This window comes from Amblyraja radiata, chromosome 1 (genome assembly GCF_010909765.2).
Source record: "Amblyraja radiata isolate CabotCenter1 chromosome 1, sAmbRad1.1.pri, whole genome shotgun sequence".
Taxonomy (NCBI): domain Eukaryota; kingdom Metazoa; phylum Chordata; class Chondrichthyes; order Rajiformes; family Rajidae; genus Amblyraja; species Amblyraja radiata.
Window position 1 is genome coordinate 171,080,364 of NC_045956.1, and position 16,097 is coordinate 171,096,460.

The following is a 16,097-nucleotide window of genomic DNA, read 5'->3' on the forward strand; positions in this document are numbered from 1 at the left end:
AAAATGGTGGGAACTTTAAGCCAGTGAGCTTAACATCTCTCGTTGGAAAGTTGTTGGAGAGTATTCTGAGGGATAGGATATGCAGACATTTAGACAGACAAGGGGTGGTTAGGGATAGTCAGCATGGGTTTATACGTGGGAGGTCGTGTCTCACAAATCTGATTGTGTTTTTTGAAGACATGACCAAAAAAGTCAATGAGGGCAGAGCTGTCGATGTTGTATACATGGACTTCAGTAAAATGATAGCCGACAACACAACTGAATAAATTATACATGATCTACCATGAAACTTAACCAGCTGTGGATTTGAAGATCAACTCTTATTTATTTCATATTTTCTTGGCCAGGCCTTGTTTACACTGAGATTCTTCAAACAGGATTGTTAAAATTCCCAGGCGAATCAATCAAGATATCTGTGTTTTATCTTCTTGGAGAATAATAGGGATTATCTCGTAAGAAAGGTGGTTAATATTAAAGAAGGGCCTGGGGGATCAGCACAGGCATTCCGTACTTTTATCTGCAACAGCACTGACTCACACTAGTACTAATCTATCGTTGTCGGCAGTCCCACTTCAACCTTTGCCTCCTTTGCTGTTTCAAAAAATAGAATTGCCTTTATTTCAGAAATCAAAAATCACAAGCTTTAACAACTATTTGAATTACAGCATTCCTCCAGATCCTTCCTCTTCTGCGCTCTCCTCTCAACCCATTTACTCAACCAGTTCCAGTCTCAAAGAAGGTGGTGAATCTGTGGAATTCTTTGCCACAGATGGCTTTGGAGGCTTAGCCAGTGGATATATTTAAGGATGGGGAAGATAGATTAGTACGGATGTCAGGGGTTATGGGGAGAAGGCAGGAGAATGCGGTTAGGAGGGAGAGATAGATCAGCCATGATTGAATGGCGGACTTGATGGGCCAAATGGCCTAATATCTTCTCCTATCACTTATGACCCTTATGACCTCTGGGAAGGTGAAGGGGCAAAGATTTTATAGGAACCTGAGGGGTAACTTCTTCACACGAAGTGGGTGTATGTAACAAGCTGCCGGAGGAGATAGTTGAGGCAGGGATTATCGCTACGCTTAAGAAGCAATTTGACATGGATAGGATAGGTTTAGGGGAATATGGGCCAAACGCTGGCAAGTGGGACTAGTGTAGGGATAACTTGGACGGTGTGGGCAAGTTGGGCCGAAGGACCTGTTTCCACCCTGTATCACTCCATGACTATGACTCTCTGTTATGCTTCACTATTTCATTTGATACACAAAAGCTTTTCACTGTACAGGTGACAATAATAAACTAGACTAACCCTCCTTTAAAGGGCTTTCTCACTGTGCGACCTGAAGCAAGACTTAACAAGATTTAACATCGTGGGAACCTTCTGCGATAGCAGTACGGCATTCGTGGACCACCGAGGACCTCCGTGGCGCTAACGGCAGGTAGTCGTGTGACTTGGTAAGGTCGGGAGAAAATTCAAACATTTTTGAATTTCTCCAAGAGTGACTTGAGCAGCATTGCAACATTGTATGAACATAGTGGCCAGTGCGATATCCGTGCGATATCCGTAATAACTCTTGCGGGTTCCGTGGGAACTCCTGCGAACGGTAACTGAGCAGTTTGATTGTCAGTGCTTGTTTTACCTCATTGTTAAATAAATATATTTTTAACTATATAAACCATATAACCATATAACAATTACAGCATGGAAACAGGCCATCTCGACCCCTCTAGTCCGTGCCGAACACATAGTCTCCCCTAGTCCCATATACCTGCGCTCAGACCATAACCCTCCATTCCTTTCCCATCCATATAACTATCCAATTTATTTTTAAATGATAAAAACGAACCTGCCTCCACCACCTTCACTGGAAGCTCATTCCACACAGCTACCACTCTCTGCGTAAAGAAGTTCCCCCTCATGTTACCCCTAAACTTCAGTCCCTTAATTCTCAAGTCATGTCCCCTTGTTTGAATCTTCCCTACTCTCAGTGGGAAAAGCTTTTCCACGTCAACTCTGTCTATCCCTCTCATCATTTTAAAAACCTCTATCAAGTCCCCCCTTAACCTTCTGCGCTCCAAAGAATAAAGCCCTAACTTGTTCAACCTTTCTCTGTAACTTAGTTGCTGAAACCCAGGCAACATTCTAGTAAATCTCCTCTGTACTCTCTCTATTTTGTTGACATCCTTCCTATAATTAGGCGACCAAAATTGTACACCATACTCCAGAATTGGCCTCACCAATGCCTTGTACAATTTTAACATTACATCCCAACTTCTATACTCAATGCTCTGATTTATAAAGGCCAGCACACCAAAAGCTTTCTTTACCACCCTATCTACATGAGATTCCACTTTCATGGAACTGTGCACAGTTATTCCCAGATCCCTCTGTTCACCTACATTCTTCAATTCCCTACCATTTACCATGTACGTCCTATTTTGATTTGTCCTGCCAAGATGTAGCACCTCAGATTGATGTCTCTGCAATTCTTCATTAACACATCACTACAAGATGAATGTCTCTAATGTTATAATCCCTCTCATGCTGAAACACAAAATAGTTGAAGGGAGGTGAAATAATCACATTTTCATTCTTTTTCATTTTTGAGTGTTCAGGTACCTCACTTGCTGAGCTATTTTACTCCAGCAGTTTGTGTCTCTTTTTGTCTAAAGCAGTTTCTAAAACTGGAGGAACTTCGCGGGCCAGGCAGCATCTACGGAGGGAAATGGACAGGCGACCCTTTCTTCAGGCTGCCTTATCTCTCCCCCCCCCCCCTCCCCCCAACTCCCACCCCCACACACAAATGCTGGAGAAACTCAGCGGGTGCAGCAGCATCTATGGAACGAAGGAAATAGGCAACGTTTCGGCCCGAAAAGTTGCCTATTTCTTGTGCATGTGTCGGAAGGAACAGCAGATGCCGGTTTAAAGAGAATGCTGGAGTAAATCGACGGCAGGCAGCAGGAAATGAAGCGGGTAATCCGAGTGATGGCGAGACGGTATCCTCTAATCATAATGTGTCGGAAAGAACTGTAGATGTTGGTTTGCGCCGATGATAGACACAGTAATACTGGAGACAGACATAACATCATGGACGGGCAGCATCTGGATAAAAGGAATGGGTGAAGTTTCGGGACGAGACTCTGAAGAAGGGTCTCTAACCGAAACGTCACACATTCCTTCTCTCCAGAGATGCTGCCCGTCCCGCTGTGTTACTCCAGCATTTCGTGTCTATCTTCCGTATGCTCTGTGATGGTCATCTCGGAGTCAAGTGGCAACTCTGGTCTGTAGACACGAGGAACTGCAGACGCAGGAATCACGAGCAAAACACAGAGCGTTGGACGAGCCTGACCCTTTGTGTTCCTCCATCACTTTGTGTTGAAGTCAGGTCTGGACATTGCTTGGCTCAGTCTCAGGCGCCGGCTAACTAGGAAGGTCGAGTCAAAGTCCAGCACTAACACTCAAGAAATAACGTTTGCGGCCTGATGTTATCAATATTTAATTAAAATCATTAATAAAGTAAATAACTAGATACCGGTCTAATCCGTATCTACGGGATTGGACAGGCTAGATGCAGGAAGAATGTTCCCGATGTTGGGGGAGTCCAGAACCAGGGTCCCAGTTTTACAGTCTACCGTGGGAACTCTTTAATTACAGCGGGCAGGCAACTCCTTTCAGTTTCCCAGGGGGTCGGGACGGGACTGGAGTTGGGAGGGAAAGGTGGGGGAGTCGAGGGAGAGGAGGGGGAGACAGATGGGGGTGTCTTCATTTACTGGTGGTGGGTGTCTGTCACTGAAACAGGCAGGTGAGATTTCACATCCACCTTGCGTGTGCCTCTCTCTCTCTCTCTCTCTCTCTCTCTCTCCATCCCTCCCTCTCACACAGGCATGACTGGAGGAACTCCGCGGGCCAGGCAGCATCTACGGAGGGAAATGGACAGGCGACCCTTTCTTTAGGCTGCCTTATCTCTCTCCCCCCCCCCCCCCCCCCCCCCCCCAACTCCCACCCACACACACGAATGCTGGAGAAACTCAGCGGGTGCAGCAGCATCTATGGAACGAAGGAAATAGGCAACGTTTCGGCCCGAAACGTTGCCTATTTCCTTCGTTCCATAGATGCTGCTGCACCCGCTGAGTTTCTCCAGCATTATTGTGTACCTTCGATTTTCCAGCATCTGCAGTTCCTTCTTAAACACAAATGCACCGAGTTCCTCCAGCACTTCGTGTTTTGCTCAGTATTCCAGCATCCGCTGTCTCCCGCGTCTCCAATAAAACAAAACTACTGTCAAAAGGGTGAAGAATAGGGGCAGAGATAGATACATTCCTGATTAGTGCGGCTGTCAGGAGGTTATGGGGAGAAGGCAAGAGAATGTGGTTGAGAGGGAGTGCCCATCTGTTACTATTAATTGGACAGTTCGGTCTGTGAAACGCAACACGCCAGCCCCGACATCCAGCCCGGTGGTCAGTCCTTTGAAGATAGACACCAGTTGCTTGGAGCAACTCAGCGGGACAGGCAGCATCTCTGGAGAGAAGGAACGGGTGGCGTTTCGGGTCGAGAGCCTTCTTCAGACTGAAAGTGTCACCTCTCAGTAGATAATAAAATAAGACAATCATCACGGTCAATGTGAGACACAGTCTTTATTCCTATTTGATAAAATAAAAAGACGACTTCTTGCACATATTGAGAGAAGGTGCATCGCACCAAACAACATTTGTCTAAAAAAAAACAGATTATTCTTCAGCTCATTAAAGAGCTCGGGTGAAAAAAACCAATATAGTGTGTGAAAAAAAGTAACATCATTTGTACCACGTGATTAACAACACTACAGTCCACGATGTTCATTCAAGATTAACGGGAAAGATCGGGAGACGGACAAGTCACTCGCACGAATAACAGAAATGCCGAGTACCGTGGGAACTCTTTATCTGCCCCCCGTTATATCGTGCGGAACTCGTGCTGGACCACGACCACTTCACTCGGGTGACATCTTGCTTCAGGTCGCACCGTGAGAACAGGCCATTAGGCATCTCGAGATTGCTTGTTGAGCATTAATGGGCCTGTCCCACTTCAGCCCACTGTGATTTTTTAGGCTACTACAGTCGACTAGGCTGTTGCCACATGGTCGCCGGGTTGTCACCTGTATGGTCGTGAGTCGTCTCCTCAGTCGCCCAAAGAGTCGTAGCGTCTTTCTGGTCACCGCTGGATTTTCAACATTTTCAACCATTTTCGCCATCAGTCGGCCCCAATGGGTTTGACGCCAGTGAGCGTAGCTTGAATTCTCCTGACGTAGGTGCTGTCGTAGGTTGTCGCCAGGTTGAAGTAGGTTGTCGCCAGGTTAATGTAGGTTGTCGCCAGGTGACGTAGGTTGTAGCTGGTACTGACTTCGTTTTTTTTATTGTTAAAGTGATGATTCTTTATAGATTTATTATAGCCAATTTCAAATTTTATGTCGGAGGGCCGAAGGGACTGTTTCCGCACTGCATCTCGAAACTAAACTAAACTAAACTAAAACATAACCCTTAAATTTATTTCCTCACACCGCAAACTCTAGTGCCCTCTAGTTCTGGACTCCCCATACGCTGGGCAAAATGTCTTTGACTGTCTATCCCATCAGCGGCCCTCAAGATTTAAGAAACATCTCTAAGATCACCCGCATCTCTCATCTCTGCAGATGAAAACGTTTCTTTCTTCAATTTTCCAGTAATGAAGTAGCCTTTACCGAAACATCGACTCTTTCTCTCCCTGTTCATACAACTCTCTCTGAGCACTTGCAACATTTTCTATCTTTGTTGGAGAATTTCCAGCAACTGCAGCGTTTTGTTCTTATTGCTGCTAGTGTTTTATCATGTCAGTCAGTCGCTAATAACAATTATAAGTAATTTTCATTGATTTTCAATGGTAAATATTTAATTCTGTCTTTCCATTCCTTGGCTGATTGTCATCCGATTATTGCCTTTACTGTTGGGGCAGGACCTGACAGGTGACCCATTTTATTTTGTGCAGTGAGGTACGGTATCCTGACCCTATCATTAGGCAATCAGGCAGCGAAGCAGCAACAGACTTGATCTGATTGAAGGGAATCCTACAAGAATACCTACAGTGCATCATGATGAAAGGGACCAGAGCGCTCAAAGCCCACAGAATCAACCTCACTCAGCTCGCAATTGGAAACACAATCAACGTTATCCATTCACTCTAATCTGGCAGCTCACCAGCTGAAAATACAAAGCACCGGATATACAGGCATTTAGACGAACATGGGCTGATTAGGGATAGTCAGCATGGTTTAGTACGTGGGAGGTCGTGTATCACAAATCTGGTTGGAGTTTTTGACCAACAAGGTTGTTGAGGGCAGAGCTGTACATGTTGTATGCACTGTATGGACTACAGCAAAGCTTTCGACAAGATTCCGCAGCTCTGGAAGGTTAGATCGCATGCGATACAAGGGGAAATAGCTGAATGGATAGCAAATTGGCTTCATGGATGGAAACAGAGGGTGATGGTGGAAGGTAGACACAAAATTCTGGAGTAACTCAGCGGGATAGGCAGCATCTCTGGAGAGAAGGAATGGGCGACGTTTCAGGTCGAGACCCTTCTTCAGAGGTTGCTTCTCGGACTGGAGGCCTGTGACGAGTGGTGTGCCTCAGGATTCGGTGCTGGGGCCGTTACTGTTTGTCATCTACATCAATGACTTGGATGCGAATATACAGGGCAAGATTAGCAAGTTTGCTGATGATACAAAAGTGGGTGGTTTTACAGACAGTGAAGATGGTTGTGAACGATTGCAGCAGGATCTGGATCGATTGGCCAGGTGGGCTGAGGAATGGTTGATGGAATTTAATATAGAGAAATGTGAGGTGTTGCATTTTGGGAAGTCTAACATGGGTAGGACCTACACAGCCTCTGGGTAGTGTTGTAGAGCAGAGGGGTCTAGGAGTGCAAGTGCATGGTTCCTTGAAAGTCGAGTCACAGTTAGATAAGGTGATCAAAAAAGCTTTTGGCACATTGGCCTTCATCAGTCAGATGAAGTTGATTAAGTCATATTGAGTATAGAAGTTGGGAGGTGATGTTGCAGTTGTAAAAGACGTTGGTGAGGCCACATTTAGAATATTGTGTTCAGGTCTGGGCACCATGTTATAGGAAAGATGTTGTCGAGCTGGAAAGGGTACAGAGAAGATTTACGAGGATGTTGCCAAGACTAGAGGGTCTGAGCTATAGGGAAAGGTTGAGACCCTTCTTCAGACATCTCTGGAGCATCTCTGGAGGCCTGGATAGAGTGATGTGGAGAGGCTGTTTCCACCAGTGGAAGATTCTAGGGCCAGAGGCCATAATCTCTGAATAAAAGGACATACCTTTAGAAAGGAGATTGGGAGGAATTTCTTGCCAGAGGATGGTGAATTTTAAGGTGGAGATTGACATATTCATGATCAGTATGGGTGTCAGTGGTTATGAGGAGAAAGCAGGAGAATGGAGATGTGAGAGAAAGATAGAACAGTCATGGTTGAATGATGTAGTAGACTTGATGGGCCAAATGGCTTAATTCTGCTCGTATAACATAAAAACATGAAATTAAGAACATGGATAGGTGACATTTCGGGACGAAATATCCAAGAATGGTCACCTATCCATTAAGAAGACTAGTATCATCCCAGAACCAAAGAAATGCAAGGTAGCGTGCCTTCATGACTACCGTCCATTAGCTCTGACATCCACCGTCATGAAGTGCTTCGAGATACTGGTGATGGCGCACATTAACTCTAGCCGCCCAGTCAGCTTTAATCAACCCCAGTTAGTCTGTTGTGGCAACAGGAGAACAGCAGACACAATCTCTTTAGCCCTGAACTCATCTCTGGAACGCCTAGACCACATGGATGCCTACATCTGGACTCCTGTTTATCAGATTCAGATTCAGTTTTTGTTGTCATTGTGCAGTGTACAGTACAGAGACAATGAAATGCAATATCTAAATGCAGAATCAGATATAGCTCTGCCTTGAACACCATAATCCCATTCAAACTCACCTCTAAACTCCTGGTCGTCATAAGGCCATAAGGACTAGGAGTAGAATTAGGCCATTCGGCCCATCAAGTCTACTCCACTATTCAATCATGGCTGATCTACTTCACCCTCCTAACCCCATTTTTCTGCCTTCTCCCCTTAACCTCTGACACCTGTTGGAGTCAGTAAACCACTCTGCCACTTGGATCCTCTGACTCACCGACCACAATGATCGAAGAGTGATAACAGTACAACCTCCACAATGCCAGAAAAGGATGCCTCCTCATTCCCCTACTATACTCTATACACTCACTACTGTGTCACCAAATACATTTCTAACTCCATTCAGATTTGAAACCACTGTGGTGGGCCGGATCACAAACAACTTCTTCTTCTTGCGTTTGAGGCAGCGGAAGTCTGCAGCAGAATGATGCCATCCGGTTCGACATCCGTAGGTGCCCGCCCTACAAAGGGCACATGCTCCGGGTTGGCGCCAAGCTGCAGCGACTGAAGTTGCATTATTCGTGCTGCAGTCTCTGTTTGTTGTTCGCTTGCCTGACGGAGATCATTCGACAGGGCTCACCAGCGGGAAGCCGACAACATGAGCCCCATCATTGAACAACGACGAGATGGAGTACAGCAAGAAGATAGAGAGCTTACGACCATGGGGTCAGGACAACAATGTCTCACTCAATTTAGTTACGTATAGTTTTTTGTTTAGAGATACAGCGCAGAAACAGCAAATCTACCACTGTGCCACCATGTCGCCCCAAATTTCAACAAGAAGAAGGAGCTCGGGATCAATTTCAGGAAGAGTTGTGGAATACATGCCGCAATTGGATCAACGGTGTTGAAGTGGAAATAGGGATAGCTTTAAGTTCCTTGGCATAGATATTACCAACAATCTGTTGTAGATCAATCTAATCGAAGCTACAGCCAGGAAGGCACAACAGTAAGGCAACTTATCAATTTTTCAGACATTTCAACACAGAATCAGTGAACCAGTGCACTGTGGATGTGAATCATTCAGCCCATCGAGTCTGTGTCAGTCTGAGGATGATTTATTTCCTCAAACTTGGATTGCTTTTCATGCTATTTACAATATATATTAATGATCTGGATGAGGGAATTGAAGGCAATATCTCCAAGTTTGCGGATGACACTAAGCTGGGGGGCAGTGTTAGCTGTGAGGAGGATGCTAGGAGACTGCAAGGTGACTTGGATAGGCTGGGTGAGTGGGCAAATGTTTGGCAGATGCAGTATAATGTGGATAAATGTGAGGTTATCCATTTTGGTGGCAAAAACAGGAAAGCAGACTATTATCTAAATGGTGGCCGACTAGGAAAAGGGGAGATGCAGCGAGACCTGGGTGTCATGGTACACCAGTCATTGAAAGTAGGCATGCAGGTGCAGCAGGCAGTGAAGAAAGCGAATGGTATGTTAGCTTTCATAGCAAAAGGATTTGAGTATAGGAGCAGGGAGGTTCTACTGCAGTTGTACAGGGTCTTGGTGAGACCACACCTGGAGTATTGCGTACAGTTTTGGTCTCCAAATCTGAGGAAGGACATTATTGCCATAGAGGGAGTGCAGAGGTTCACCAGACTGATTCCTGGGATGTCAGGACTGTCTTATGAAGAAAGACTGGATAGACTTGGTTTATACTCTCTAGAATTTAGGAGATTGAGAGGGGATCTTATAGAAACTTACAAAATTCTTAAGGGGTTGGACAGGCTAGATGCAGGAAGATTGCTCCCGATGTTGGGGAAATCCAGGACAAGGGGTCACAGCTTAAGGATAAGGGGGAAATCCTTTAAAACCGAGATGAGAAGAACTTTTTTCACACAGAGAGTGGTGAATCTCTGGAACTCCCTGCCACAGAGGGTAGTCGAGGCCAGTTCATTGGCTATATTTAAGTTAGATGTGGCCCTTGTGGCTAAGGGGATCAGAGGGTATGGAGAGAAGGCAGGTACGGGATACTGAGTTGGATGATCAGCCATGATCATATTGAATGGTGGTGCAGGCTCGAAGGGCCGAATGGCCTACTCCTGCACCTAATTTCTATGTTTTTATGTTTCTATGAACTCCTGAGATTGAGGGGAGAGCCGATCAAAGACGGTCACGGTGGCGCAGCGATAAAGTTGCTGCCCTTGCAGCGAATGCAGCGCCGGAGACCCAGGTTCGATCCCCACTATGGGTGCTGTCTGTACGGAGTTTGTACGATCTCCCCGTAACCCTATGGGTTTTCTCCGGGATCTTCGGTCTCCTCCCACACTCCAAAGACCTACATGTTTGTAGGTTAATTGGCTTGGTAAATGTAACAATTGTCCCTGGTGGGTGTGGGATAACGTGAATGTGAGGGGGGGTGGGGGGATCGCTGGTCGGCATGGACCCGGTGGGCCAAAGAGCCTGTTTCTGTGCTGTATCTCTAAACTAAACTAAAAAAACTAAACGTATATTAAAATTATGAGAGGCATAGGTAGGATAGACAATCAGAACCTCTTTTCCAGGGTGGAAATGTTAAGGCCTAGAGGGCGTAGCCTTAAGGTGAGAGGGGAAAAGTTTAAAGGAGTTGTGGGTGTATTTTATACAGAGAGTGCTGGGCGCCTGGAATGTGCTGCCAGGGATGGTGGTAGAGGCAAATACTATATTGTCATTTCAGAGGCTTTTGGGTCGGCACCCGACATGCAGGGAATGGAGGAATAAGGATCATGTGCAGGGAGATTACATCAGTTACATCTTGGCATTATGTTCACCACAGATATTTTGGGCCGAAGGGCCTGTTGCTGTATTGTATTGTATTGTATTTTCCCATGTTTTATCTTCAATATGATAAGGAAAAACATTGCGAGCCTGTTTTTTTTTCTGAAGTGATTGAAGGATTCAATAGGGTGAACACAGGCACACTATTTATACTGCCAGAGGAATCAAAATCAGAACCTTCAATTAACGCCAGCCTGTTTGACTAGTAATTTCTCCACATTTTAAAAATCGGCTGTGGGATTGTAGAATTGTCTCCTCAAAATACCACAGGGAGCCCATCAACATTTTCAGCATTTGCAGGCATGGATTTTGTTCGCTGTACTCAGATGAAGAATTGTGGAAGGCTGCGCAAATAGAGAGTGATATAGAGGTGAGGAGCCAAATGAATTCCCTCTGTTCTCAGGACCGTATGTGTGCTCTATTGTCCGTCCGGAGACCTGACCTGAATGTTTTACCCTGACAGCTTTCAATCCCGCAGAGAATAAGAGGTTAAAGGATCAAAAAGCTCTCAGATTAACATGTTGACAGGGGGCAGATGCTCGATCCCTGAAGTCAGTGGATATGTTTAAGGCAGAGATAGATAGATTCTTCATTAGTACGGGTGTCTGGGGTTTCGGGAAGAAGGCAGGAGAATGGGGTTAGGAGGGAAAGATAGATCAGCCATGTGTCGGAAGGAGCGGCAGATGTTGGTTTAAACTGAAGATAGACACGAAATGCTGGAGTAACTCAGCGGGTCAGGCAGCACCTCTGGAGAGAAGGAATGGGTGATGTTTCGGGTTTTGAAGGGATAGTTAGGTTTAGCTCAGGGCTAAAGGAATCGAGGGATATGGGGAAAAAGCAGGAATGGGGTACTGATTTTGGATGATCAGGATGAATGGCAGTGCTGGCTCGAAGGGCCGAATGGCCTACTCCCGCACATTTTTTCTATGTCTCTATGTTTCTATGAGACAACTTATTCATCCATGATTGAATGGCAGAGTGGAACTAATTCTGCTCCTACGACCTTATGACCTTATGATCCATGCTGGTTGAATATGTGACAACATTGCCTTTATCTTCACTTCATGTGAGAGCCATATAGAAATACACACTGTATTTCTATAGAGAGGGTAAAACATCATGTAAACAGGTCCATTGGCCCACAGAGTCCTTGCCCACCACCCATTTACACTAATTTTCATTCTTCTCTTTTGTTTTATTCCCACTGTGATCTTTTCTGGCCAGATCGAAGAAAAATAGTTTAGTTTTTTGTTTAGTTTAGAGAAACCGAGCGGAAACAGGCCCTTCGGCCCACCAAGTCAGCGGCGACCAGCAATCCCATACACTAGCAATACCCGACACACTACCTGCAATTTACATTTTTTACCAAAGCAAATTAACCTACAAACCTGTATGTCTTTAGAGAGGAAGCTGGATCACCTGGAGAAAACCCACGCGGTCACGGGGAGAACATACAAACACATACAAACAGGATAAAACCCGGGTATCTGGTGCTGTGAGCCCGCAACCCCATTGCTGTGTCACCGTGCTGCCCTAAATGTTTAACGTTTAATGTTTAATGGTGTTTAAATTATTATATAGGAATTCATGGCAAAATGGAGCAAAACAATAAGCTGCTGGAGGCACTTGGTGGGTCAAGCAGCATCTGTGGAGGCAGAGGAATAGCCAACATTTTGAGTAGAGACCCTGCACTAGAAGCATGGTTCAACTCCTCAAGTAGGTGTCATCTATTTGTGTGATGTCCTGCTAGCTGTTTTAATTACATAGTAAATGCAAACAAATTATATTCTGTAGAGAGTGTTTTACGATGTGAGAGGGCTGATCGATGCAATGGCGAAGAAAGCGCACTGACTCTTCTACTTCCTTAGAAGGCTTAGGAAGTTCAGCAAGTCTCCAACAACTCTCACCAATTTCTACAGATACGCCGTAGAAAGGGTTTTATCAGGATGCATCACAGCTTGGTTTGGGATCAGCAGGCAACTGAACCATCCTACCAACAACTAGAGAGCAGTCCTGAACTACTGTCTACCTCATTGGAAATCCTTGGAATATCTTTAATCAGTCTATGAATCTATGAGTGTCAGTTTAATGAGAAGAAAGGTCTCGACCTAAAACACACCCACTCCTTCTTTCCAGAGATGCTGCCTGTCCATATGAGTTACTTCAGCATATTGTGTCTATTTTTGGTGTAAACAAGCACCTGCGGTTCCTTTTCATGGACTTTACTGGACTTTATCATGCACCAAATGTTATAAATAGCTCGTTCTAAACTCCCCCCCAGTCTAGTTTCAGTCAAAAATCACTGAATCAAGCATCTAAACTTTATTTTGACAAAACACAATTACAGTTTCCACTACAATACCTACCCACCGTGGGTTCAATCCTCGTATCTGCCTGATCAATTTTTCCGATGTTGGGGAAGTCCAGAACAAGGGGTCACAGTTTAAGGATAAGGGGGAAATCATTTAGGACCGAGATGAGGAAAACATTTTTCACACAGAGAGTGGTGAATCTCTGGAATTCTCTGCCACAGAAGGTAGTTGAGGTCAGTTCGTTGGCTATATTTAAGAGGGAGTTAGATGTGGCCCTTGTGGCTAAAGGGATCAGGGGGTATGGAGAGAAGGCAGGTACAGGATACTGAGTTGGATGATCAGCCATGATCATATTGAATGGTGGTGCAGGCTCGAAGGGCCGAATGGCCTACTCCTGCACCTATTTTCTATGTTTCTATGTTTGATATTCAAGAAAACCAGACAAGGCTCAATACTTAATCCAATCAACATCTAGCAAAGTAAAGCTTTGCAACATTATATACAATGTGTATGTCTGGTTTGCATTCATCCAATCCATTCCATGCAATTTGCACCTAATTGTCAGGATATGCAGATGTTTCATTCTCTTCCTGCAACTCTTATCTAGACTCTAGACAAACTGGCACAATTCTGCAGCTTGTCCTATTTCTGCAGAGGGCACGTTTACATTTTCCAAATGGCCAAGCAGCCCAGAAGCCTTTACTCAATTTTAGTGTCCTGGCCTCTCCAATTTGGCCAGAATAAACAATGTTATTCATTGTATCATGTATCTGTACACTGTAGATGGCTCGATTGTAATCTTGTATTGTCTTTCCGCTGACTGTTAGGAAGAAAGAATAGCTTTTCATGGCACATGTGACAATAAACTAAAGTAAAATAATGTAAAGTAAATTAAACTAAACCTTAAAATGAGATCCTGGCATTTCCAAAATGTAGGATTGGGTACAGACTTCAGCCCTTTGATGCCATTCCCTGGCATGGCAGATAATCTGTGAGCTAACTGCATATAAATTCCTTTGTACCATTAGCCCTCCTGTAAAAAAAGAGGATGAATCCTGTGTATTTGCTTTATAGGTCATTAACAGTGGGACTCTCAGAATTTTAAGGTTGTGCTTAGTGTTTAGTTTAGAGATACAGCAGGGAAACAGGCCCTATGGTCCACCGAGTCCACACTGACCATCGATCACCTGTCCACACCGGAGAGAGCCTTGGATTATTGTAGACTTTACTGGACTTTATCTTGCACTATGAGTTTTCACGTTATTCCCTTTCTCATGTATCTGTACTTTGTGGATGGCTCGATTGTCATCATGCATAGTCTTTTTGCTGGATGGTTAGCACACGACCAAAGCATTTAATGGTACCACTTTACACATGACAATAAACTAAACTCATCATCTAAACACAAACACTAGTTTTATGTTGTCCACTTATCATCCACTCCTCACACATAGGGGCAATTTCCAGAGGCTTTTTAACCTCCAAATCCACACGTCTTTGGGATGAGTGAGGAAACTGGAGCACCAGGATGAAATCCACATGGTCGCAGCGAGAACGTGCAAACTCCACACGGCCAGCAACTGAGTTCAGGGTCGAACCCAAGTCTCTGGTGCTGTGAGGCAGCAGCTCTATGAGCTAAGGAAGGCACAAAGTGCTGTAGTGACTCATCAGATCAGGCAGCATGTCTGGGGAACATGGATAAGTGCCGTCTCAGGTCAGGACCTTTGTGCACACTCAAGTGGATTCTGAGGAGAATAAAGGAAGATGAGGTCTGTTCCAGGTCTGGGTGAGTGAGGCCCGGAGCTGCTTGAGTGACAGAGCGAGGGGCTGTTGGTGTCGGTCAGTGCTGGCGGAGAGTGTAAAACACAGGGCATGGGAGAAGAACTGTTGCAAGTTTAGTTTGGTTTAGCTTCCTTCCGGAAGTGGCGGCGCTGTTGAACAGCTGCGGCTCGCCTGCAGTCCGCCTGTTTTTACTTTTTTGTTGTTTTTTTTTGGTCTTGTTTTAGTTAAATAAAAAACGCGAGACTGGCCGAATTCGGAGCTGTGGTGGCGTTCTGGTGGCGGCGGCCCGACTCGGGGCTGAGACGATGCTCCGGTGGTGGCGGCCCGACTCGGGGCTGAGACGATGCTCCGGTGGCGGCGGCCCGACTCGGGGCTGAGGCGGCGTTCCGGTGGCTGAGGCGGCGTTCCGGCGGCCGCGACCTGAATCCGGGGTTCGGCCGCGGGCCAGTGGATGACATCGTCGGGAGCTCGCAGGTCACAGGCTGGTGGCCTGTTTTTATGGAGCTCCCGCGGCAACAGCTGCGTCCGCTGGACTGGAGGGCAGCATCTTCGGCAGCTTCGACCAACCCGGGCCGCGGAGCTTGAACCGGCCCGTTCGCGGAGCTCGGTTGTGCCGCGGGACTGAATTACCATCGCCCGGTGGGGTAACAACATATCGCCTCAGCGCAGAGGGAGAATAAGGAGGGAAGAGACAGTAACCTTAAGACTTTTGCCTCCATCACAGTGAGGAGGTGCCTGGTGAACTCACTGTGGTGGATGTTAATTTGTGTTTATTGTGTTTGTTATTTATTATTATATGTATCACTGCAGGCAACGACATTTCGTTCCGACCGAAAGGTCTGAATGACAAATAAAGGAATCTAATCTAATCTAATCTAATCTTACTTAATTTGTTCAGTTCAGTTTAGTTTAGTTTAGTTTGGTTTATTGTCACAGGTTAGCTACAAAGAAAAGGTTTTTTGTTGCGTGCTATCCAGTCAGCAGAAAGACTATACATGATTACTATCAGGCCGTCCATGGTGTACAGGTACAGGATACAGGGAGCAACGTTTAGTGCAAGATAAAGTCCAGGAATGTCTGATTAATAATAATCTGATAAACCACTAGGAGCGCCGCATTGATGGCAGCCTCTGCCTACAGACTGTCTGTTTTTTCTTTCTTTTTAAATTTTAGTCTGTCTTAAGAGTTTGTTTTGGAGGTTTCTGTGTGGGGGAGGGACGTAGGGTAAGGGGGAAACCATTTCCCAGTC